The sequence below is a fragment of the Balaenoptera physalus genome (genome assembly GCF_965194825.1).
Source record: "Balaenoptera physalus genome assembly, chromosome: 18".
Classification (NCBI taxonomy): Eukaryota; Metazoa; Chordata; class Mammalia; order Artiodactyla; family Balaenopteridae; genus Balaenoptera; species Balaenoptera physalus.
In genome coordinates this window covers 72,082,633-72,107,497 of record NC_138899.1, presented here as the reverse complement: position 1 = coordinate 72,107,497, position 24,865 = coordinate 72,082,633, and the positions used below count along the sequence as shown (strand labels likewise).

Sequence of the window (24,865 nt, the reverse complement as noted above, 5' to 3'; positions counted from 1 at the left end):
GCTTCCTGTTTTTGTCCTGTCCTCAGTATTCTGGATTTCGAGCAGGAGTTCAATGACGGTCATTGACTAAAATGACCACCTTAAGTCTCACCTCTTTTTCAACTTCAACCCACTGTAAATCACTTTAAATACTACTGCAAAAATGATGATGCCAAATCTAACTCTAGATTTATGTTATTTTAAAATTTAGCTTCCCAACCCCCTCTGGGATAAAACAAGCTTTTCACTGTACTAGGTACCCTGCGATCACCCAGTAAGTTCACATTTCACCTATGAGCAAATATTTGGCTAAAGTTCATTGGGGCTAAGGGATGCCTGTTTGGGCTTCATTTTGCCCTGAACTTGTTTTATTTAACAAATATTTTAAAGATTTGCTGAGATAGGCACGAGAGCAAAACCCTAAATGTTTTTAAGCCTGTGGTTCTTAGCACCACCACCATAAGAGACCAAAAATAGAGGATGCAGTTGCAATATCGCACTCATTTCTCAATGTGCTCAATATAAATAGCATACTCTTCTAAAAACTCCAAGCATTCAAAACAAACAAACAAACAAATAAATACAGTGTTACTCCAGTGTATTATTATACTCAAAAAGACTTTGTAATTTTGCAATTTACAAGGTATATTTATTTGAATAACTTATGACATAAATAGTTACTAAAATGAAGCCACGTTAAAAAAAAAACAAACTATATACATGATTTTCAACTTTTTAAGTGTCCTTTCCTTTGGGAAGCTTTGGCGATTGGCCCACCACTGTTTATCGGATGGAAGCTAAGTAAGTCTGACGGTCTTGAATTTAATTTGAAAAAACTGTTTGCTTACTCATAGTCCATCTATTGTTGTTTCCAGGGGTTTATAAAAATTGCCTTTTAAATTTTTTTTGGAAATAAAGTATATATTCAGGAAATTAGGAAAAAAAAAAAGAGAGAGAGAGAGAGCCTATAGAAATCAAAGACTTTCATGGAACAAGTTTTTGCTCCAAAGGAGAGTCAAGAGATGCCAAATAAAATGATCAAGGTGACCAGCTAGCTGTGTGACCTTGGCCACAACACTTTAACCTCCCTGATCCAATCTTCTCACCAATAAAATGAGGTCTTTTTTAGCACTCTAAAATGCTCTGATTTGTAAGATGAAATGTTATGCTGATAATATCTGAAATCAATGCCTCTTTGGAACAACGTCACAGGACTACAGAGAAGATAAACCGTACCTATGTTCTGGCTACATGATTGTAGACCATAGCCACACCCATGATAACTGAATCCAAGAAAACCCACATTAACGTTGTAGGAAAGTTAAGGTCCGTCTAACACTTTGTTGCTAGGAAAGCATTGTTGATGAGCTCTAATACAAATGGTCTGTATGATTTCATACTGTGGTCTCTGACATAGCAAGTGAAGCATCCTGAGAAACCACAGCCTCAGCTGCTGCGTCTTTGTACAGGACATTAACCCCAACTGGTTCCTTTTTTACAATTTTATTCTTAAATGTACCATTTCTGATCTCTCTCCATTTTGTAATCCAATTCTAATAAAGACAAAGAGACAGGATTCTGACTGTAGGGAGATGAATAAAAGTGCATCTTTAAAGACAGTCAGTTATTATTATTTTAAAGACAGACAGTTATTAAAATGTCTGGATAAATGCTGCACTCAGCCTGCAAATCAGCCAGGCAGTCTGGCTCTTGGTGCATATGGCCCTGAACTGCTTTCTCTGAAATGGAGTCACAGGAATCTGTGAACTGGAGTCTCTCTGCTTTTCAGCAGTTCCCCCCGCACCTGACACCATGTCAGGCACATAGTGCTATGGTGAAACTTGTTTTGGCAACTTACTAAATAGTTATTATTGGAAAGGCCAAAAAAGAAAAAAAAAATTTAGAGCCTGTGAAGGCTTTAGGCATTTTGCAGTTTGACTGGAGATAAACATTTGCCATAATCGGAGTATTTACTAAACAAGGAATAAGCTACTTAGAGGCTAAGACAGTATACTGGTAACTTTGCTTCCATTATTCCTTAATTTGTTCATTATAATCATGCACACTTGGGCTTCCCTGGTGGCGCAGTGGTTAGGAATCCGCCTGCCAATGCAGGGGTCACGGGTTCGAGCCCTGGTTCGCAAGGATTCCACGTGCCGCAGAGCAACTAAGCCCGTGCGCCACAACTACTGAGCCTGCGCTCTAGAGCCTGTGCTCCGCAACAGGAGAAGCCACTGCAATGAGAAGCCTGCGCACCACAACAAAGACCCAATGCAGCCAATAAACAAACAAATAAATAAATAAATGAGAACTAATTATATATAAAAAAAGCATGCACACTTGTTATTGGACTTTGTTTTCTTTGAAATAAATATTGTCACTAGAGTGCTGCAGTTTTCAAAATGCATATTCACGAATGTTCTCCCTGATATAAATTGTATGAGGAAGGTTTAGAGGGCCCACAACTTCCATTTGATTCTTGTTTTAATTCTGTCTTATACCGCTCAAATATTCTGCTAGAAGGTGTCTGCATTATTATTGTTGATATTGTGTGCCAGGCATTGATGCTAAATGCATACGCTCGCACATACAATAACTCATTTAATCCTCACAACAACCTCTAAAGTGGTATGATCATCCCCATCTTACGCAGGAAGAAACTAATGCTCAGAGAGGTTAAATAAGGTGTCAAGGCCACACAGTGGTGATGCTATAAGGCAAACCACAGGTTCTGCGCCAATTCTAGTCCTCATTCATAACTAAATGGGAATAAGTGATACAAACAGCAAAGCTCTTCCAAATCCTTTTGGAAAAAGGTAGGGTTTAAATTATAAATAAAAAAGCAACCAAAGGAAAGAAAAAAATTTACTCACATAATTTCCCTATTTATTTATTCATACCTTAATCGGCCATTAAATACATACGTTACCGTTGCAACAGAGAATCTGAGGAGCAGAAAAAGAGGTGGCAGCACTTAAACTGATGAAAGTGAGGATTGTCAGTGATAAGAAGGAGGAGAAAAGTTGATGGATCACACAATATTTTTCTAAAGGTCTTGACTCCCTGCGGAAAGTTCTAGGTGGAAACACTAGGGTTCCTGGCAGAGTGAAGTCTCTAGGAGTTTAGGAAAAGGTGAGGAGCAGAAAAAATGAGGGCATCATAATGACAGTATTTTTACAGGACATACACCCAGAGAAAGCACAGAAGCAGGTTTTTCAGGTATGATCTCACACCATCCTGACTCTCTGAGACAGACATCACCATCACCACTTTGGGGATGAGCAATAGGAAAGCATGCACCTAGCCAGTGACAGTGTCGACGTTCAAATCCAGATCCCTCTGAGCCTGAAGCCTTGCACCTTTTCAGGGTGCCAGGCTGCTCTAAGTGGTCCTGCTGCAGTGCTCTTGCCAGGTAAGAACTTGCAGCAGGCAAACAAGGAAACCAAAAAGAAGACCCTAACTTGGGCAGCAGGACAGAGAAAGTACACAGAGCTGTAAAATAAATGAGGAGGTTTATCTGACAATCTGTACTATTAATTAAATTTAGCTATCTACCAGCTAAGTACTCTGTGGCTCCATGGTGATTATCAAGCCAGTCAGAATTTCTAATAGCGCTGATAACTAAGTATGATAGGATAATGCTTTTTCCCCTCTCAGGGCTGAAGCAAAAAAGTTCCTTTAAAGCCAAGGTTTTCATGTTGTTGTTCTTTTTCAATTAGTTACTAGTCCAGAATTATCCCAGAGACCTCAAGGATTGTTAGAGCTTATTTTCACTTATGTAGGGAAAAAGAAAGAAAGAATTCTTCCTAGGTAGAAGCAAGAGCACAGAAACACGCTCTCCCTAGTCCTTCTTGCCTCCATCTGGACTGTTGTCAATAGACTCAACTCAGCAGAAAAGCGACATGAGTAGGGCAATGAACACCGCCCATGCCTAACAACCTGATAAATATCAATAAATAAATTAGAATTTTATGATTTTTGAACCATAAATATACTCCACTTTTAAAAACAGTTAAGATTGTCAAAAAACAATGTTAAGTATTACCTTAAAATTGTGTGTTAAATGAACTTTTGTAAATAAATCTTAATTTAAATATGGAAGGCTAGTTAATATTTCATTTTGGAAATATTCTGCTATGAAATCCAGTTTACTAAGGAGACTAACTTTTTCACTTTAAAAAAGTGTTTTGACTGAATCTTAACACACAAAACCCCCCCGATTTATGTATCTTGTAAATGTAGATTCTTTTATGGTAAGAATACATAAAATAGGTTAATGAGCATTTGTTTTAGGTTCAAAAGTGCTTAAACATCACGTTAAAGATATAACATAGGATGAAGCTACTTTACTATAAATTATAGTTCGTATGTTTGTTAGCAGAAAACTTTTCAAACCTATAATGCTTTGTTAGTTTGGGGCAGAATACAGGGTAAATTCAAAATAGTTAAGAATTAAGACAGAAAGAAAGATGGTTCTCAACTCCCAGATATGGGCTTCTTTGGGGAAAGTGGAAATGGATTTTTTTTTTTAAATGAGAAATGAATGATAAACTACTTTTTAAAAAGGATATTACATATGCTGTTAGTCATTTAAAAAAAATGACCATAGAGACTTTGATTCACATTTTTCTGGTGACATAGCCCCCCCTTGTAAAAACGTATACACACACCAATATGTTATGTGAACTGCAATCTTGTAGTGACTTCAAGGAAAAACTTGTTTTTATAAAAGAACTCATATTTTCCCATGCTTCCTCACTTCTTGTGCAAGAACTTTAATGAGATTCGAGTAAACTGTTTTATTTATTTTCCTTTGTTCTTCCCCTCTTACTGGAAGAGAACATTATCTGGATATAATCATGTTCAAGGAGAATAAATTATGAGTAAGGAGATGATTTAAATCAATGATCAACAATTAAAATGCCTAACCCTGCCACCACTTTGGGTATGGCAACTTAATTTTACTGGGACAACATATTTTATTCTGAGGCAAGAAATTAACCCACAGGAAGGAATGCTATTTCAGTAGTCTCCAATTTCATCTTTGCAGATTTAGCCTCTCTCTCTAACCCAGCTGACTAAACTTGAAGTTGTGTAGTGGTGGAAATACAATGTGAAAATCTTTGGCCTACTTCCTCAGAGTCCCTGGAGACTTTGTTTTTCTCTCAGCTTACTACCCCATAACTTGCCAAATCATTGTTCCTACTCACTAAACTATCAGCAAGCCTGTCTGCTGTTCCAGCCACCTGGAGCTGACAAATATTTTCCTAATATGAAGGATGCTATAGCAACTAGATTTGTGGCATGGATACAAACCAGGCATAATGGTGCTACAATTTAAGGTGAGAAACAGACACATAGCACCCACGTCAGTATTACCGCAAAGAGTGTCTTCAGAATTCCAAATTCATTATTTTTTAGGACTAAGTTCTTTGGACACAAGGCTGCAAATTACCCCAGCCCTAAGAGAAGGAAGGCAGTAATTAAGATTGGAAAGATCTTATGTTTCAAATCTGCCCATTTCTTACAAGCAATGCCCCTTGGAAAAGTTAATTGTACCTCCCTAAACCTGTTTTTTCATCTGTAAAATGGAGATAATAGTCCTGCCTCAAAGGACGGCTGTGAGGATGAAATGAGATGATATCTATACTGTGGTTGGCAGATGAGAAGCACATAATAACTAATAGCTTCTGTCATTAGGCTAAGGAGAGGGGTGATGAATATTTATAGGGCACAAGGGAAATGGTCTCCAAAGCAGGAGGCAGATGAATATATTAGAAATTTCGATTTGTGTTTATTTTAAAATATTTTATTTAAGTATTTTTAGATATTTTAAGAAATAAATTGTTATGCCAGGATTCAATATCAGGATTTGATACAAAGTGCCCTCACTTATGCTGCAAGCCTGCTGGTGGTTTCTGAGGGAGGATGGGGGGTCATAGAGTATATGGCGGGACACTGGTCATTATAGGTACATGCACATTTTCAGTACTGCCATGTGTCATGATGTACTGAAGCACACATGTACCCAATTGAGAAAATATGTGGAATACATTGCTTACTTTTAACCAAACTAACCCTCACAAAATGGAGAAGTGACTTAAAAAGACTCTTGCAGAGAAAACATGAAGAGAAGACGACATTAATTTCCCTACTAGGGAAATTTCCCTACTATAGTACTAGGGCTATAGCAGTCACATCTACAAGGTAAAGACAATGAAAATATGTTCAGACCAGACAAGAAGTCAGCTGGAATGATTAAAATTGTCTGGAAGATTGTTTGAAATGAAGATGTATGTAACTGTTGATGAACTTTGGCCTTTATGACTTGAGATAGTTAGTGATGGTGGAACATGTATATAACTTACAAAATACAGGGAGCTCCCTGGCGGTCCAGTGGTTAGGACTCCGTGCTTTCACCGCCATGGCTCTGAGTTCAATTCCCGGTCGGGGAACGAAGATCTGGCAAGCCGAGCCGTGCGGCCAAAAAAAAAGAAAAACAAAAAAAACAACCAAAATACAGAAAATACAGATAGCTATATTGGAAGTACTGCTCAAAATCTTGTTATTGATAGGCGTATACATTCAAAAGAGTGTGTGGCCACTGCACTAGGGAACGTGAGTATAGAGCAGGCGTATTGATTGCATGCTTCCCAACCTTTTTTGTACAACATGGCCCATGCTGCATTTGTACCGCACGCTGGGATAAACGACTAGGCTGCTGGAGGCCCAAGGTTATCAGGTGGGGCCTTTGGCTACCGCAGGCCCTGCTCAGCCAGCCCAAGGGCTGAGGGGATTAGTATCTTCAGCGGACCTAAACCCATTCAGAGCATACCCACGTCCCATGAGATGCACCTCAAAGCACATTGGTTGGAAACTCAGTTTTACAGACAGATTTAGGCAGGGCTAATTATTGAAAAATACAACTATTTGGGTCTAATTGAATCAACTCTATAGAAGAGGGGAGCGAAAGTTTTTTTGTTTTTTTGTTTTTGTTTTTGTTTTTTTTAATATGGACCTCTTAAGAATCAGCCCAATAGAATTTGTTTGTATCGTGAGTGGGCTTGTTGAGAGAAGTTAAATATTATGCTATCTCATTCTCTCCAATCTGATAAAGGAACAAATTTTATATATTTAGAAATATTCTCTTTCCTGTCAGTGAGCACATTCCTCTTCCGTATGTTCAGCATTCAATACAGCGCTACTCACACAGTAAGTGCTAATACATGTTTGCCAAACAGACAAACAAGCCACAGTTAAGCTAAAACCACTGTTCATCAATCCTTTTATTCACACCCAGTAAGGTTCTTTTCCTATTCCTTTCAGCAGCTAGTCCAAAACTTTGCCACTGGTTACCAGTTCCCAGCCCTCATTCCATGCTATTTACTCACTCTTGGCTGATTTTACCTCCTCCTTTGATGAGGTCATCAAGACCATCCTACAAAGCTGTCTTAACACCAAATATTTGGACCTGAGTCATTTGGTGTACACCCACGCTCCCCCTCCCCCAAGTTGTCTTTGACCTCTTCCTTATTAATCAAACCCACCAGTCACAGAAGGATGCTTTTGTTGAAATATCTCCCCTTTACCCTCCTTCTTCTGCCCAACACTGGTTCAACTAGACAGTCACCTCTTAAGCACCCCAGGCTCATCTGCACCAGAGCCTCTGCCTTTTTTTGTTTCCTCCATTTGACATGCTCTTGCCTCAGAATCCACAGATGCCCTCTTTCACTCTCCTTCCTTTGTGTCTTCATTCAAGTCACTTCTTCAAGAGGCCTTCACAGCCACCTTTTCACAAAACTTAGCCCTTTTTGTTCACATTCATACTGCCTTGCCCTGTTGTATTCATTCTCCTTATCAGTTGACACTAAAATAAACGTTGTTTGTTTATGTTGTTCGCTGTATGTCTTCCCCACTAGAACATAAACTCCATGAGGTCAAGAAACTTTGTTTTCCTGTTTTGCTTATTGATGTATACCCATAGCCTAAAGTTGGGCCTGCCGCACAATAGGTACCCAATTAATATTTGTTGACTGAATGGAGGGATATGGGTTGTGGATGGACCTATACATGGTATCATTGCTGCCTCTCCAATCTACCCTTTTACCAGAACATTCCTCTTAAGCTACGAGTTAAAAATCACCAGTCTCCTCATAAATTGTTAATAATCATGCATGATTTATGAAATAATATCTAAAAGCCTTCAAAGATCTAGCCCCAATCTGCCTTTCCAGCCCCATTTCCCGATGCAGCTGTCTCCCCATACACCCTGAAGTCTAGTCATGCTGGGCACACTGGGGGACCCTGCATTCATTCTTGAACACATACAACACTTTAAAGTCTTCGTGTTTTCTGACATATATCCTTTTGTCTCTGAATATCTGTTTCCTACTTTGCCCTCAACTAACATCTATTGGTGTTTCCAGGCCACGCTCAAATGCCATATTGTCCATGAAGCTTTCCCATTCTTCCAATTAGATTTAAACGTGTGCTCCATAGTGCATTGCCTTATGCCTCTAATTAGTATAAAAGTCATTCTCCCTCCAATTGTGTCCATATCTGCCCCCAAGATGGGACTATAACATCCTCGAACAGGCATTATAGGCCTGTCTTCTTTTCATAAGTTTCTCACATGTAGTAGATGATCGATAAATGTTTGTTGAAATGAAATACACAATGTCACTAGCTGTGGATTTTGAGACAAGAGAATTGTGGTAAGATAGGCATTTAGATCCTTTATAGAAGTAATACACCAATACCAAATCAGTGGATGTCAGGGAGACTGAAAAGAAAAAGAAAATTATAGCTTAAACCAGCATGAAGTAGGAAACTTTAACAGTAAACTCTAAAGCTATGGATATCTTATTTCTCTCTGCTGTAACGCCTGGCACAGAGAGGTCACTTAATTTGGAGTTTGATCCTCAGCTAAAAATAAACTGCTTTTATTTAAACTGAGTACCCACTATTGTTGTTTAACCATTTTGTGGTTTTATTCAAGTATTTGCAAGGCCCAAAGAAAACCAGTCAGAATGCCTCCATGTTACATAAGGGTTACTTCTGTTCGTGGAGTAATTTATGGTTAATTCAAGGGTATCTCAGCTGCTTGCTGGGTTTCTCCTCCCCAGGCCTGTCCGTAATGTATATAGCTGCTCCCTGGCCAGGCCCAGTACAAACGGTCCAGTATGCAGGATAATAAGCACATGTGGAAAGAATAGTAGTTCTCAGGAGATTGGTCTAAATCATTGTTCTCTTGTGGGGAGTAGAGAACTAGTAACGGGTCTCCTGGAGGCCCCTCTGCAGAGGCTGAAGGGGAAGGGTACTCCTGCCTTGAACTCCCTCCCCTCTGGCTTGCTGGCTGCACTCAGGCCCTTCCTTGGCGTCCTGTCAGAGCTCCCTGGGCTGGGGATTTCAGCAGCTGGCTCGCTCATTCACCTCTAGCTCAGACAACCAGCTCGGCTCAGCTCAGGCTACAAAACCCACCACCTTCACCCCTGTGTGTAGAAGCCACTCCCAAGGCATAAACTACCACGCCAGCCCCGGGAAGGTGCTTCTCCTCACTCTTTCACAGCTTGACTAGGAAGGAGGCCACTTCAAGGAGCTTTCCTGATTAGGAAGATCTAGATTTCCTGTAAGGTAAACCCCCCAGGACTTCACTTTCCTCGGCTCCCTCCACCCCCAACCTGACACTCTGACATTACTCCTGGGCTTGGTTGCAGCCTGTGTGGGGATTTATTTGCCTACTTATTACTGTGTTTGTATTCATTTCTGAAGTTGGCATTCCTTCACCATTTATACACTGAGCTCTCTGAAGCAGGGACTTGCCTTACTTATTGGGCAGTATGCCCAATAGGACCATTTAGAAATGTCTTTAAAGAAGTCACATGCTCCTCTGCCCTTTTAAGACAAGATGGCCAGGCCCACTAAGGAAATGTTCCGCCCCCCAGCAGTCCTTTGCTCTGGCTTCTTTACCAGGGAGTGGCATTATTAGTGGGGATGCATTTCAAGGATTATCCCAAGAAATGAAAAAAGAAAACCCTTCCTCTTGAACACAGAGGCAAGCGATGGACAGTAGACCTCAGCAGTGAGGCCCCCTGACCAATTTATTGGTGAGGCTGTAAAACAGAGAGTGGTGCTTCTAATTCAGCTCAGTGTTCAACTGACTACACGACCCTGATTTGATAGGAGATTATTTCCAGTATTCCTGTGGTTTATCCTGATATAACTTGCAGAAACTATTATGATAAAATGGCTTTACTTCTGCCAGTTATTCCATGTAAAAGGAGATTAAATGAGGGATTATAAAAAGCTTCCACAATTTACATAGTTTTCCTCAGAGTCATTTAACACGTAGACTCAAGTTTTCCCTTTTTAACAGTTTTTAACCTCAGTTGAAGAAAAACTTAAACCATTAGAATTTCCATCTCTCTTAGTCACAGTCTATTTTTTTAATAAAAATGGATAAGCCAGGCTTTTTAGGCCTCTCCGAATGCTAAGATTATTGTCTCCTTAGAGAGTTTTAAAACTTTGGCCTCAAAGGTTACCTTATTTTCAACATTTTCTAAATTAAAAAAAGGAAGAATGGTAAAATTGGAAGCCTGGTAAGAAGTTGAAACTTGACTGCTTCAAGTATACCCTGGTTCTTTGCAAAGAATCTAAAAAGGGCAGCACTGAGGTCAATACAATTATATATAATTGATCAGGCAACCCCCTGATTATTAAAAACTTTATTATGATTATTAAAACAATGCCAGTGTCTTATTTGCCATTTTTCATATTATTTATGAATAATATCATGTAAACTATCTTTGTTCAGAGAGCTTTATCTATTTTTTTTTTTTTAAAACCACTTCCTTAGGATAATTTCCTAGAAGCGGATTTACTGGATGAGAGGGTCTTGATAAATGCGGCCAAACTGCTTTTTCAAAAAGATGGCTACATTTTCTTTTTAAAACATATCTAGCCACAGATAAATCAAGGCTCTCTCCACACAGAGACAGTTGATTGACAGTTTTAATTTTTAGCTAGCTAAGTGTAATTAGTAGGGCTCAGATAGGACCAGCAGGTTAACCATTTGTCTACTGGTGATGGCATACATAGCTTTTCCAGCCTAAAACAGTCTATGTGCTACTACACTATAATGGTCAAATTATTCCAGACACACACATGGGTACCCAGACTCTGTCCCAAAAGGTGTGTGATTATAATATACCACCAACTAGATAATATTTTCAGAAAGATACAGAAAGACTGTATTCTGTATACACTTGTATATTCTGTATAATGTTGTTCATTCATTCAACAGACATTACTTGAACACCAACCACTTATGAGAAACTACGGTAACCACCAGGGAATCAAAGAAACATGGAGTTTTCCCTGCCTTTGAGGAGCCTACAAAGGGAGAGAGATATGTAAATAAAGAATGAAGTAGAAGATAAGAACTCCATCAGAAGTTTATACTCTGGGAACCATGAATGAAGACGCTCCTGACTCTACGGAGGAAGAATATTAAGGAAGCCTTCAAAGGCTGGTAATGTTTAAAGCAGCTTTGGAGGATGAAGAGAACGATAAAAAGTAGTAGAGAAAGTATTTAGTGGAGCCCGGGAATGGAATGAGCGGAGCATGGAGGTGTGGAAGCGTCAGGGTCAAATCGGCGGGAGGGGGAGGAGGTACATGATGGTACACTGGTTAGTTCTCTCCATGAAGGGCTCTAGGGGTTCGAAAGAGGGAGGAGATCAGAAGAGGGTCAAGAGAAGCCTCTGAAGGATGAGCAGGATTTGTTAAGGAAGAGAGGAAAGGAATATTCCAGGAAGCGAACAAGTGACTTTAAAGTTTTCAAAGCGTTTTCACACATATTATGCCATTTGACCTCCACAACAACCTTATGTGATAAGGTAAACATTCTTTTTTTTTTTTCTTATACATTGTTATTCTCATATTGCAGCAGAAGAACTACGAGTCAGTGAGGTTAAGTGACTTGCCCAAGGTCACACAGTTGAGTGTGGGCAACTGTGCTTCAACAACTCAGTGAATGGTGCCCAGGGGGATTGTTTTGTTTGGAGTGTGGTGTATTGGCCGCTGAGATTGGCAGGTCTGACTTCTGACTTCTGATGCTGTTTGCACTATATTAACCTGCTATCATGTTTATCACTTCAAATGAAAATGGTTTAAAATGAAAACACACTAATGGCTCCTATCTTTTACTTTTAACATTTTATATACTGTTGTTTTTATTAGAATATTTTGGAAAGATTCTCTCCTCTCTCTTTCTCTCTCTATATACATATCTCTATACCTTATATGAAGATAAGCATGTATTTATTTAAATATGGTATATATGTATACATAAAATGTTAGAAAATATTAGGTAACTTAATTTGCACTATCATCCCTTTCCTTACAACAGGAATTTAAAAAATTATATATATTTAAACATACTAGATCAAAGCAGTATTGCACCAATTTTAGCCCAACTTCTACAACTTCAACCTATTTGAGGGAATTCCTGGTATTTCCCAATGCCAGGAATTGTGATGAGAAAATCAAAGGATAATTCCACATAGAGAAAAGAGATTAGTACAAGTACCTTCAAGAGTAGGCTGCTGCAAACAAAAGTACTACTGTGTAAGATTATAGGATCTTGTTTTCAGTGACCCAGAATTTTTCAGCTTTTTCAGTCCAAGGAAACAGAGGCAACTTCAAAAATGACATATATACTAAAAACTAATAGTGCAAGACACATTATAAATATCTTGCTGACACTTGAAATGTCTCTGGGAGTCAAAGAGATGGCTAGACTTATTCACTGTATTTTTAAGCAGTGAAACTGATTTATTAAAAGGTTAGCTCTCTTCCTCAAGGTTGCCACGGTAGGCAGCATAGGGTAGTGGCTGAAATCCAAGGCTTCTGACTGTTACCTTGCTCCTTGCGATAAATTCAAAACGTCTTCATCAGGTCTGACATGGGTATTGTCAGAAATTGGCAAATATTCTTTCCCACATTAGAAAAACAGGTGTGGATGCTACTCTGTCACACGTCAGCATATGTCAGCACATGTGAGTTTAGCTCTCGCAGAATATACTGGCTGGCGTATCTGATACCCTCACACACAGATACGAGTCTACACATCAGGAAGAGTATGTTCCAGAATTTCAGAGAGACCATCTCGCACACATTTCTAAATGACTGCATAAGTTGCAGTGAGACTACGGAGAACTCTGCCTACTGATATTTTCTTCCTCTCATGCTTCAAATCTAGATTATAGGAAACAGGTTAGACTTCTGAAAATACAGTAAGACAAAATGTTCAACTTTCAGTTTCTGACTCCCCCAATAAGAAAAGACATCAATGTGGCGTTTATTATGAAATGCGTGGAAAGGGCCCTGTAGAAACAATATGGTTGCTCGTAATGGCACAATCTCATTCAAAGGTGCCAGGAACACTAATGAGACCTGGATGTCAAGAAAAGCAGAAATAGATCAATACTTCTCCCCCACTTGTAGTTGCTCCACCATCAGTCACTGCGCTTGCTCTATGTAAATGAAATCAATCAGCAAGGATTTCTGTAAAATGCATAAAACAGTTGTCTTCTAGACTCTCCCAGAAGATAAATGATTCCAGACGTTGGACTGCAGCCATTTTCCCACACATGCTACAAAGTTCTGACATCCATATTGGGCCATAACACTGAGTGGTTTTGCAAGTTCACAGCCAGTGCTTCCACTTCTGGTTTGGACTAGAGAGCTTGCTAACGCAGATGCAAAATAAGTCCCTTTTTCCCTGTGTGAATTGTAAGGGAACTGCCTTTTTCTAATACAGGGGCTCCTGTGATCCACCTCAAAACTTTTTGCTATTGCTCATATAAGCTTATCATTCCAAATCACTGCTTTAGATCTCTTCAGAATCAGACAAATCCCAGACTAATAAAACATATGGCATGTGACATCAAATGCAGACCTCTTAGATGTAAAATACAACAACAAACAGCACAAGTCCAACTTTGTTTTAAAACTAATACTTTTGGAAATGTATTAAACATACACAGCAGAATTGTTTTATATGGCAGCTTATAAAGAAGATCCAGAAGCAGCCTCCTTTAAAAACTATGTCAACACAATAACATTATTAGGAAAGGCATGTAGAAGTTTAGGTCATATTCATGGCTATTTATGTAACCGATCTCAGGGAATTAAATATCCAATAGACAGCATTTTCTGCCAGCGTCTTAAATCTGAGAGATGGGTACTTTCTCACTAAATTGCCTTTGAGGAAAAATACAGGTAATATTGCCCACAGTTCAAAAAAATAAGAAAAAAGTCTGATATCAATATCTATAGTCTAACTGAGATAAAAGCAATTCTCTGAGGTTAAATAAGAGTAAATAAGTATCTTACTGTAACTTTCAAATGTTTTTAAAGTGAAAAATTAAAATGAGAGGCACTGCTTTAAATTTTAAATCAAGTTCTTGTTAAAAGATTGTCCTTCTAAATATCAAGTACACCACAAAGAAAACTTTATGTATCAATAACAAAACTCTCAGTACAAATAGGAAGTAACTGTTTTCTTACCCAGCGCCAGAACCTCTTCTATGGAATACAAACTCACTTCGTTTAAAACGTCCTTAGGCTGTGCTGTACCTTTGAAACAAAACCACTCTCTTCTTCATTTCATTTTCTGCTTTCTTGAAAATCGCTTCTCCGAAACTGACAGATGGCGCATCTGTCACTGAGTGTTTCCTGTTCGTTATCTCTGCCAGCTAATATTTCCCCTGTGCTTAGCTGTTGTCTGTGAGACTGTTCCACATCATTCTAGCCTGATCAATGGTGTGCCTGGTTTGAGGTTGGTCTTGGTCCCGCCTCCAGCTCTAAGAGAAAAAAACGAGAACTCACAGCTGGATTTCCTATAAATCCTCTCCTTTAAATCTGGCTCTGTAGCTATGGCACATACTAGAGGAAAAAGCTGCCAGTCTGTCACAAACCAAGGCGGGGGGGCGATCCTTGCCTAAGGTCCCCCCATGCCAGTGCCAAGTGTGTAGGTTATATAACAAATCCCATGGTAACGTGGCCTGAAACTTCACAGGACAGGAGGGAGCATTTTAACCAGGCTTAGGTTTTTCTGTGTAATGCGACTCAAAAGAAGATGCCCATGACTGAAACACACACACACACGCAAGCATGCACCCATGACGGAATAATTTTTAACACGTTAAAATTATGAAAACTGATTCCAAGGAGAAAATGGAAAAAGAAAAAGCACCAAAATAGGACATTATAAAATTGGTGTACTTGTACCTTTCTATCCTAAAACAGAGGTCATTATTCACATTCAGATGACATTACATCCCCTAAGCGACAGGACTGGCTGGTATTTATACTACCGATGAACTTGGTGAATCAAGAGAAGGTATGGGATGCATTTCAGGTTCTAGATGAGAGAAGACTGCTCGACCAAGTACAGCTGACTGTGTAACACCAGTCTGCTTTGTAAATCATTAGAACACAGGGTGCATTTTTAGGTTTACATATTCTGCACAGTCAACAGTAGTCAAACCTTATCAGGTAGAAAGGCTGCACATTTATTGCAAATAGCTATGTGAGTGCTTCTAAAATCAGGCTAAGGATTTGAAGACTGCACTAGGATCCAGAGTCAGAAGACTGGATTCAAGTCTCAGTTTTGTTTCTTTAACAGTGTCCTTGAACACGAAAAGCACAGAGTAAAGCTCTGGAGACCTGACAGGTGATTTCAAAATTAAATTAAGATGATAAAATACTTTGTTGTTATTACTCAACTTTTGTATTGTTCTTTTCAACAACAGAGAGAATATTAAATAAGTATAAATATTTAATCTGGCAAAGGATGGTACCAAACAAAATACCACTGCCTGTGATAAGGAAAGCTAAAGATAAAAAATTCTGGGAATAACGTGCAGGGTATAAAGTGCATGCTGAGGATAACAGTAACAGATTTTGAACATCTGAACTCTATCGTGAGGGCATACATGGTGAGCACAGGTCAGAATGGAGTTGAGTAGTAAGTCTGAAATCTTAGTTCTCCTTCCACATTTTCACAAAAGAATCCTGGAACCGTCATCTGTCATTTGTCTGTGAGTGCCTTAAGAGCAGGGACATACACAATTGGTGTCTGTTGAATAAATGAGAAACCGAACTAGATAGAGCCACTCACTGTAAAGGAGGAACTGTAGATGATTATGAGAAGCCCAAGGTTGAAGTTGGAAAATCAGATTCTTCAAGGCTGAGACTACCTGTGTGTCCTTCCAGTTCTGTCAAATGTGAGGTTGGGCTTTGTGGGGAAAGAGGCTTTCTGGGTCACTGGAAAGAGAGGAGCTTCGTTTGTGGATCCCTGATCTGGTCCAGCTTTCTACACTCACCCCTAAGCATCTCCCCTTCCTCACTTCCTCCCATGAGAATGTCATCTGCTGGCAATGAGCATGAGTCAAGAACCAGGATGTTGGTAAACATCCCTTTAATGAAAGTACAGGGATTGTTAGGGTGAATTCTTCCTAATAGGGGATGCAAGTCCTTGTTTGCTGTGGCTGGCAAGAAGGAAGCTTTTCAAATCCAGAGGAACCTTGTTCCATGTGGGCTGTGTCAAGGGCAGCTGTGGACACCACCAACGGTAAGGAAAGGTGGATGAGATGTGCTGCTGCTCCTACACTGCCTGCTTCCTCACTGCCAGTGCGTTTCTGAGTTCTCGACTGAATACACTGCAAATGTATAATGCCTTTGGGTGTATGATCTCTTTCCCACAAACTGAAGAATGATACCAATTTGGGGTAAGAGAATTTGCCAACTGCGAAGATCTAATCTGATGAATACTCTTTTACACCTACAATGTGCAAGGCATTCTACTAGGCACCTCAGATACATGCTTCCAGCAGCAGGTTTACCATGGCACGAAGGATTACAATCCAAAACAGGATATGAGAACAGCGGGGGAGAGGAAGAGTGCAGCTGGGGGCTCAAGGCCAAAAGGTCACATCTAGTTTAGGGAATGGGGGTGGGAGAATCCAGAAGACATGACTAGGGTGGTAGCATTAAAGTTTGGGAAGGATTTGCATGGGCAGAGATGAGGGAGGACACTTAAAAGAGAAGGGCACTCCTACAGTAAAGAATGAGCTCGAAGGCACAGAGACAGGAGCAAGGCAAGCTCCAGAAACAGTGAACCACCTGGTTCTGCTGAAGCATAGGGAACGCGTGGGAGAATCATGGGGTGTGAGACTCCAACAACAAGGAGGAACCATACTGTGGTATATGGTCTTGAATGCTGGGAGGGGGTGTGGGGAGTTAATACTAAGTTCAATCAGCAATCATGAGCCTTTGGAAGTTTTTGAGCATAAGTGTAACATAATCTGAGCAGTGAGATCTAGAAACCATATTTAGGATGGATTATAAAGGAGAGAGTAGGCAGACTGAGCCATTTAGGAGGCTATTGTAATAATTTAAGCCAGAGGTCATAAATACTCGAACTTGGAGGATGAGGGTAAAAAAAGGAAGGGTGCTAGAGGCAGCTGCATAGCTAAGAGAGTCAAAGGAAATGAGTCAAAGCAAATCCTACTTTAAGCAATTTTTCCTGGAGATATTTGCAGGCAGATGTACAAACAAAAACAAGTTTTAATTTCAGCATTGTTTGTAATCGCCAAAGATTGCAAACTACCTAGTGCCCACCAATAGGGAACTTACAAATAAATTAAGGTACATTCATATAATGAATTTCTATATGCAGGCATTTAAAATATATATGCAGTTACAGGAAAGCTGATGTAAGCTGATGTAGGCTGGTGATAGGCACCAGATTGTCAGTGGTTAAGGAATATGTGTAGAAGAGAGAGAAGTTGTAGGCAAGGAGTCAATTTATGGCAAAAGAAGGAAAATATTGGGGAGTGGAATGAGTACTGGGTGGGGACCTCAGGATTTGGATTTTACTTTCAAACTGGCACCTGTCTTCCGCAGAACCAGGTCAACCTAGGGCTGTGCACTGTATAACCTACCCATATGTATGTGTCAGCTTTGCTCACAACCATCAAGGCGAAGATGCCAGAAACCTGCCTAATCCACCCCTGCCCATGTTTACGGTCAAAAGCCCAATACCCAAGTGCCTGGGCAAATCAGTAATTGAAAAGGAACACCATCCATGTTTTGGACAAGAATGTTTTTAAGGATTATACCAGATGGCAAAGCAAATGGCACGACATCTGAAGCTTCCCGTTTTTATCAAACCCTGGGCATAAGAAGTCAGCTAAGCATCACAAGCAATATCCATGCCCAGGTGTAAGTACAGTGCAAGTTCATACATGAAGCACAGCAATAATAATTAGGACTGATCTGCTGGTCCTCAGTCTTGTAATCCTTAAGCTAGGGACTGATACTTCAATCATCAATTCCCTTCTTTTCAACCACAGACATCTTTAATGATCACATACAAGAAGGAAAGTCCAGCCTCACAGGAGGGGTGTGAAACTTCAACAGCAGACCCTGGAGGTCTATGGCAGCTGTGTGCTGTTTGAAAGGGCGCTGCATTGATCCAAAAGGGAATGGATATGGCTCCTTGGGGATTTTGTTTTCTTTTTTGCACAGAGCCAGGCCTGACGATTAAACATTTCTCATCAGCTCTGTAGAGAGGAAAACGTACTGAGAAAATGGGGACTCTAAAGAGGAATGCAGCACATCACGGGAAGAGCCTTTCTAACTTAACATACAGATAATTTGCCTCATGTGGAGAATTTGTGCAAAGCAAGTTAAAAGTAGGATCTCGCAGCTGGTGAGGGCAGTATGGCTTCATGGTCTAGAGTATTTTCTCTCTTCCATGCAGTGAAAAAACTGAACTTCATGTCCCAGATGCCTGGGTTCTAATCTTGACTCTGCCAGGTACAAGCTGTGTGAGCATGGACAAGTTACTTGAGATTCCTCCTTGTTAAATGGATAACAACAGTACAACTCTTAGGGGTGTTGTGAAGATTAAGTGGGTTAATATATGTAAAATGCTGGGAACAGAGCATGGCATAAACATTCAGTAGGTGTTATCTATCATTCCATAGTGAGAATTTAAAAATATAGGTGAATACAACTACACTTAAAGGGTTGAATCTGATTAATTGCAATTCAAGAAACGGAATCCTCTGTAAGAAGAGCTAATTGCAGTACTCATCTGTAATTTACTTTAAAGCACTTGAGTATATATGGTTGATGTTACATGTGTGTTATTTAGGTAAAGCTATAACCCCGGTGCTGCTAGCGTCTGATGAAGCATTCAAAGTCTGAGACAATCTAGCTGGCTTTCTAAACAGGGAGCCTGAACTTCAGAATTGGCTATTACAAACCCTGCTGGTACCATCTCTCCATCAACAATCTCCAGCTACCATTCTGAGTGTCAAATTGGTAAAAATTGTTACATTGCCTAGCATGCTTGGTGGACTTAAGGTGTTCAAAAGTACACCCTGGCTCAAAGTATTTCAATGTAAAAATCCAGTAAGACCTTTACCTGCACCTCTGGTGATAATGCCCTAGTCTAAATCCCTAAATAGTCCTACACATGTAATCAGTATGATTTGGTTATAAGGTTTTAGTGAGAGTAGTAGTTGATCCTCTTTTAACTCAAAACTTGCTTCTTTGGCCACCCTTATTTACCAAAAAGAACCTAAGAGTTGTGCACGACCAATTTGATAATTTTAGTTCACTTCCACAGCCATGACTTCTAGAAGATTCTGCTTGCCTGATGCAGGCTCTAAGGGTGAGACAATCTGTTTTTGGAATCTGGGTGTTTGCCTCAAGCCTCTTTTGAATCTTTTATGTAAGGCTGTGGTTGAGCATCTAAAAGGAAAGTGAAGAGCTGGGACTCCTTGAAGCTTGCACACAGGTTACATGAATCGATTTATGTTGGGGGAGGGGTGTTTGCTTGTTAATAAATGTCTATATACCTGACAGAATTTGGTCCTGCATTGGGTTATCAATATGACTTGGTTGTGAGGTTTGGGGGAGAGTAGTTGACCCTCTTTTGCCTCAAAAGTTCTTCTTTGGCTACCATTATCGGGCAAAAAAGAACCTAAGAGTTGTGCAGGACCAATCTGACCATTTTTGTTCACTAATAAAGACAGCATGGGGCATGAAACCCACAGGTCAGCAAAAGTTCAAAGTTTGCTCGAAAAAAAAGCCCAGGACAAAGATGTTTCTTTTGGTCATATCTGGTTTAGATCTTGAATTCTAAGTAATTCACCAATTTCTTGGTAAAAAGAAACTAGAAAAAACACATCAGAAATGTACTACACATTATTTGCTTTATGCTATGAATATAATTATAAATATGAAAATATAGGTCTCATCCTGCAGTATAGGTTCATTCGCTTTTAGTAAATTTTTGTTATCCTCACAAAGTAAAATCTAAGACTATCTAATACATTTTAATAACTAATAAAAATAAACTTTAAATATTTTTTCTTTAAAATATTTTAATTACACCAAATAATGCTCATTTTAAAAATTCAAACAAAAGTCCCTTTTATATCCCCAACTCCTAATTCTACTTCCCTCCCTGGAGGTAATCACTATTAACAGTTTAGTGTCTATTTTCCAAACTTTATATATATGTAATATATATGTATAACTTTTTATGTATATATAATATATACATACACATAATTTATATGTGTAAACTATACACACATATGTTTCTACATATATGTACATACACCCATATTGCACACCCATGAGATAATTATTCTTACATAAATAGAATCATATATGTATTATCCAAAGACTTATTTTGTTCACTTAACAGTCTTGGAGATCTTCAGATGAACCAATAAGAAAGCTACTAGGCTTAATCCAATGGAACCCCAGTGACTATTTTGTCAAAAGTCTGGTACCAGGGAGGCCAGACCAAAGAAGTAGCACTGCTCCAGAATGGAGTCAGAAACACGCCTGTGCTTTTCTGGGTGGGTCACTTGACAGATCTGTCCCTTCTGTTCCTCTCCAATAGTTTTACATCCTGGGCAGTATGGATGAATGAGTGAAAACACAAACTCATAAGTTAAAAAATTGAGTGGAATTCAATTCCTTTACTTGCTGCAGGTGACGGACTGTCCTTCTAACATGCACACAGGTATCTGGAGTATGCCTGCCTTTTTTCTACTGCATTTTAAGCAGAAAATAAATACCACCTTCTACTGTTGAGTTTCTCTTACTTATGGCAATGGAAATGTCGAACTTTCAGATCTGGATATTGAGTCGCTTGGGTGCACGTGCCCCCGGAGCATGAGCAAGCAGCCACGCGTGCTAGTTTGCAGGGGTCCTGCAGACAGGCACAGGCAGGAGCAGGCGTGCACAGCGAGGGCTCTGTGACTTCCCACAGTCTCTGGGGTCATGGAGCCCATTTTCAAGTTGCAACTTGTGGTTTTCAGGTTCTCAGGATACTGTGTGTGTCTCCAACACAATTTCAGTAGCAAACATTCTAGGTAATGTTGAAAACCAAACAAACCCGAGTTTATATTGTGCTCTAAAAACAAACTCTCCCCAAATCCCTTTTCTAGCATTTAATATTCCTAAACAGGTAAAAAAAAAAATATATATATATAGATAGATAGATAGATAGATAGATAGATAGATCATATAATTTCTACTACCATTAATCCCTTTTCTTTTTCTGGGGAAAAGTTACTTTTCATTACAAAATTACGAATTTTTTCTTTGTTGTTAGTAAGTCTTGTTTAACATGCAAAGTTTTGTGAAGCTGTTATGTTTTCAGGTGGAAGCAATCTACCCCCATCTCTGATATATTCTCATTTTGAAGCAAATCAAGGTAATTGGCTTGACTACTTGGATTACTGACTCTGATTTTTTTTTTTTTTAACTTTCTTTATCTGAAAAGATTACATAATAAAAGTCTAACTGCACATCTGCAGCAGCTGGGCTCTGAATGAACCGAAGGAGCAATGACAACTGTACATGGAATTCAAATGATAAGAACTTAATTCCACATCAGGTACAGTTTAAAAATGTCAGCACTGCCTTATCTATGTGATGTTCCACTGTACATGTAGGATTTCTACTTCAATATTTGTAAAATTCCAAAAGTTATAAACTTTTGGTTTACAGAGGGAGTAATAGGGGGAAAAATCTTGTCAGCATAAAGTCGACTGTGCATTGAAAAGTTGTATTGAAAATGGAGAAAACAAAATCATGTGGTGCAAGAATAACTTTGTTCACAAAAGCAGGCTCAGAAGGATATAAGCTATGAAAAAAAAAAAAGGAATCTTTATCATAGCAACATCTTTCCTACAAATCTGAGGCTCTGGAGAGCTGGCTTGGGGTTTCTGTTGCCAAGAAATGGAACCTACTTTGGCACTCTTGTGGTAGGAAAGGTATACGAAGTTCTGGCATTCAGCAGCTGAGACCAGAGAAAGTCAACAGGAGGGCAGAAAGTATACACTACCTGCTGGGGCGATGCCAACTTCACGCGTAGTGTACATGACAATTCTGCAAGAATGGATTTGCCTCTTGGAAACTGGTACCAGTAGGCTTCAGGATTGTCTACCCTAATCCCATACTTGTCTTTTCCTTTCACTCCTACTGTTTACTAACCCTTGACCTTATTATATTGGTTTACATTTTAGATGGTGTTATCTTTAATTCTGGGTGGAAAAATCCAGAATCCCTGGGTGAAACACAGAGGCCTGCTTTAATTATGATGCTAATGGCAGCAACAATGAAGCTGCAGTTCGGAGGAACAAAGCCCCTGGTCACATGACAGGTCAGGCTGATCACTTTCTAAACTGGATTTCTTCCACTGTTTTGAAGATTATGTCACCTATCATTGCCTCGCTCAATTTGTATGTAGCCTAGAGTTTTGACTTTTATTCAGGGGTACCATCAAAAATTGGATTATGCAATTTTTGATGCATGTGCATTTTAATGCAATGAAATTTCTAAAAAAAATAGAAGTCTCGGATCTCTTTTAAAGTTCACTTTGAATTTTCAGAACAAAAACAGACCTAAAGTAGATTCTGAAATTATCATGAGCAGCATCTTTTTACAACCTTGCAAGCCAAAAGCACATTCCTCACTTTTCTGCTCATATCTGACTGCTTTCTAACAAGAGCGCTACATGATTTGATTGAAACCAACTTCAAAACCAAACTTGGAGGCATACTTAAATAAAAGGCTCAGGTATACTAGGATCCTGAACTTTTTTCTCATTTTGCTGTGATGCATGGGTGGCCATGAGCATTCCTGGCAGCTATAAGGCATTTGCCTATGCATTTGGCTTCTAAAGTTGTTAATCATACTTATCAACACAGGCAAGCAGTACTGGCCACAAAAGATTAGCTACTCTACTATAATGCTCCAAATAATCCTAACCCAGGAACATCAGCACTGAGTGATAACAACCTCAGCCAGCTACAACCTTCAATGACTTCAGAACTTATTAAAAACCCTAGCTTTTAATGAATCCCAGACTTTCTTTTCCATCACCTTACGCACACACACACCCACACACACACACACACACACACCCTCCCTTCTCTTGTAATGGTAGCTAAGACCAAACATTCGCAGTGCTGTACATTGTTTGTGTTTTTAAAACAACTAGGATGCTCTTTAAAATACCACACATATTTTGAGTTTTAAGGTGGCCTTTACTGTCAAGAGATTCAGGTGCTATTGATCTCATATGCAAAATGTGTACAATAATCAGGAAGGAGGCTGGTATACAGGGAAACTAAACCTTGTTCAAATCCTTTGGAAGCATTAGATTCTAACTGTAGTTTTTCTCCTGAGGCACACAAAAACATTACTCTATTTAGAGAACAAGAAAATGCTTCACTCAACTCACAAGTGACTACATCAGAGAATTCAGGAATAGAATTAGTATTGGGGGGGGGGGGAAACGGGCACCTAGAGCTGAGCCTGCTAGTCTCTGAAATCTTGCTTTCACTTAAGGACTCTTCCATAAAAGACCACATGCTTCATCAGCAGACATATGTGTGCTAAAGTGCCCAAGCTTGAGGCATGACCTTCATTTTTCCTAGCCCATCTTTACTCCACAAGGCTAATAGCATAACTTCTACAAAACAAAACCAGTAAAGGTTCATCTTCTATTTCAATCCTCAGCAAACCCTCTACACAGTGACCTCTAGGTAACATCTGACCATTCACTTTGTAGCATATCATGATTTTTTTTTTTTAACATATACCAAACCTAGTGACACTCTGTTCTGTTGACCATGGAAAAGTCAAGAGTTTGGAGCCATGATGCTTGGACATGATAACTGTCCTCATATTTGAGGTCAGTTTCATCACTTTGGAGATGTGGTTACTTCATGGGTTAGACATGATTGAAAAACTGTGGGAATGGAAGACCACAGGAAGTAGAGAAATCTCACCTTCTAGGTGTCTTCAAAGGAATGCAGAGTATCATTTCCCTAAAGTATTTGAATGCAGGCCATTCCAAAACCAGAGATGAACTGGATAGCTTCTTGGGATGAAGAACACGGTTGGTAATATTTGACTGTATTCCATCCATCATAGCCCACGGGACACGAGATTTGAAAAGACACCTCCCATCTCCCCAGTTCATTGTTTTTGGTGACATGTGCAAACTGAGTACTGACAAAGCATTTGGAGAGGGGAGGGCCAGCTGGAAACTTTCCCACCCTCAGGACTTCAGAGCCTCCTACCGCCTGTCTCCACGGTGCCTTCAAAAACCCTCTCCATCCAGCCTGCTCCTGCCAAATGTGCCACTTGACCAAGAACCACTTATGTTCTGAATGAGAAGCCAGTGTGGCTGCTGAGAGCGTACAGTGACATTGGCGAGGGGTGGTAGGCCACAGAGCCATCCAAGTCACGGCGAAACCTGTCCTTCAGGGCTTCTCCA

The 24,865-nt window shown here is 39.6% G+C and overlaps 1 protein-coding gene across 9 annotated transcripts in view; it reads right to left on the bottom strand.

The window, feature by feature from the left end:
• The window catches only part of STARD13 (StAR related lipid transfer domain containing 13), a 383,589-nt gene that overhangs the window by 90,051 nt on the left and 268,673 nt on the right, over positions 1-24,865 (bottom strand). The window contains exon 1 of one of the 9 annotated variants that reach the window (XM_082435537.1): positions 14,548-24,813. The exons of 7 other annotated variants lie outside the window; for them this stretch is intronic. The gene's annotated coding sequence lies outside the window, so the exon portion shown is untranslated. Of the gene's footprint in view, positions 1-14,547; positions 24,814-24,865 lie in introns of those variants that run through there. One more of the 9 variants, XM_082435539.1, reaches the window with a different exon arrangement.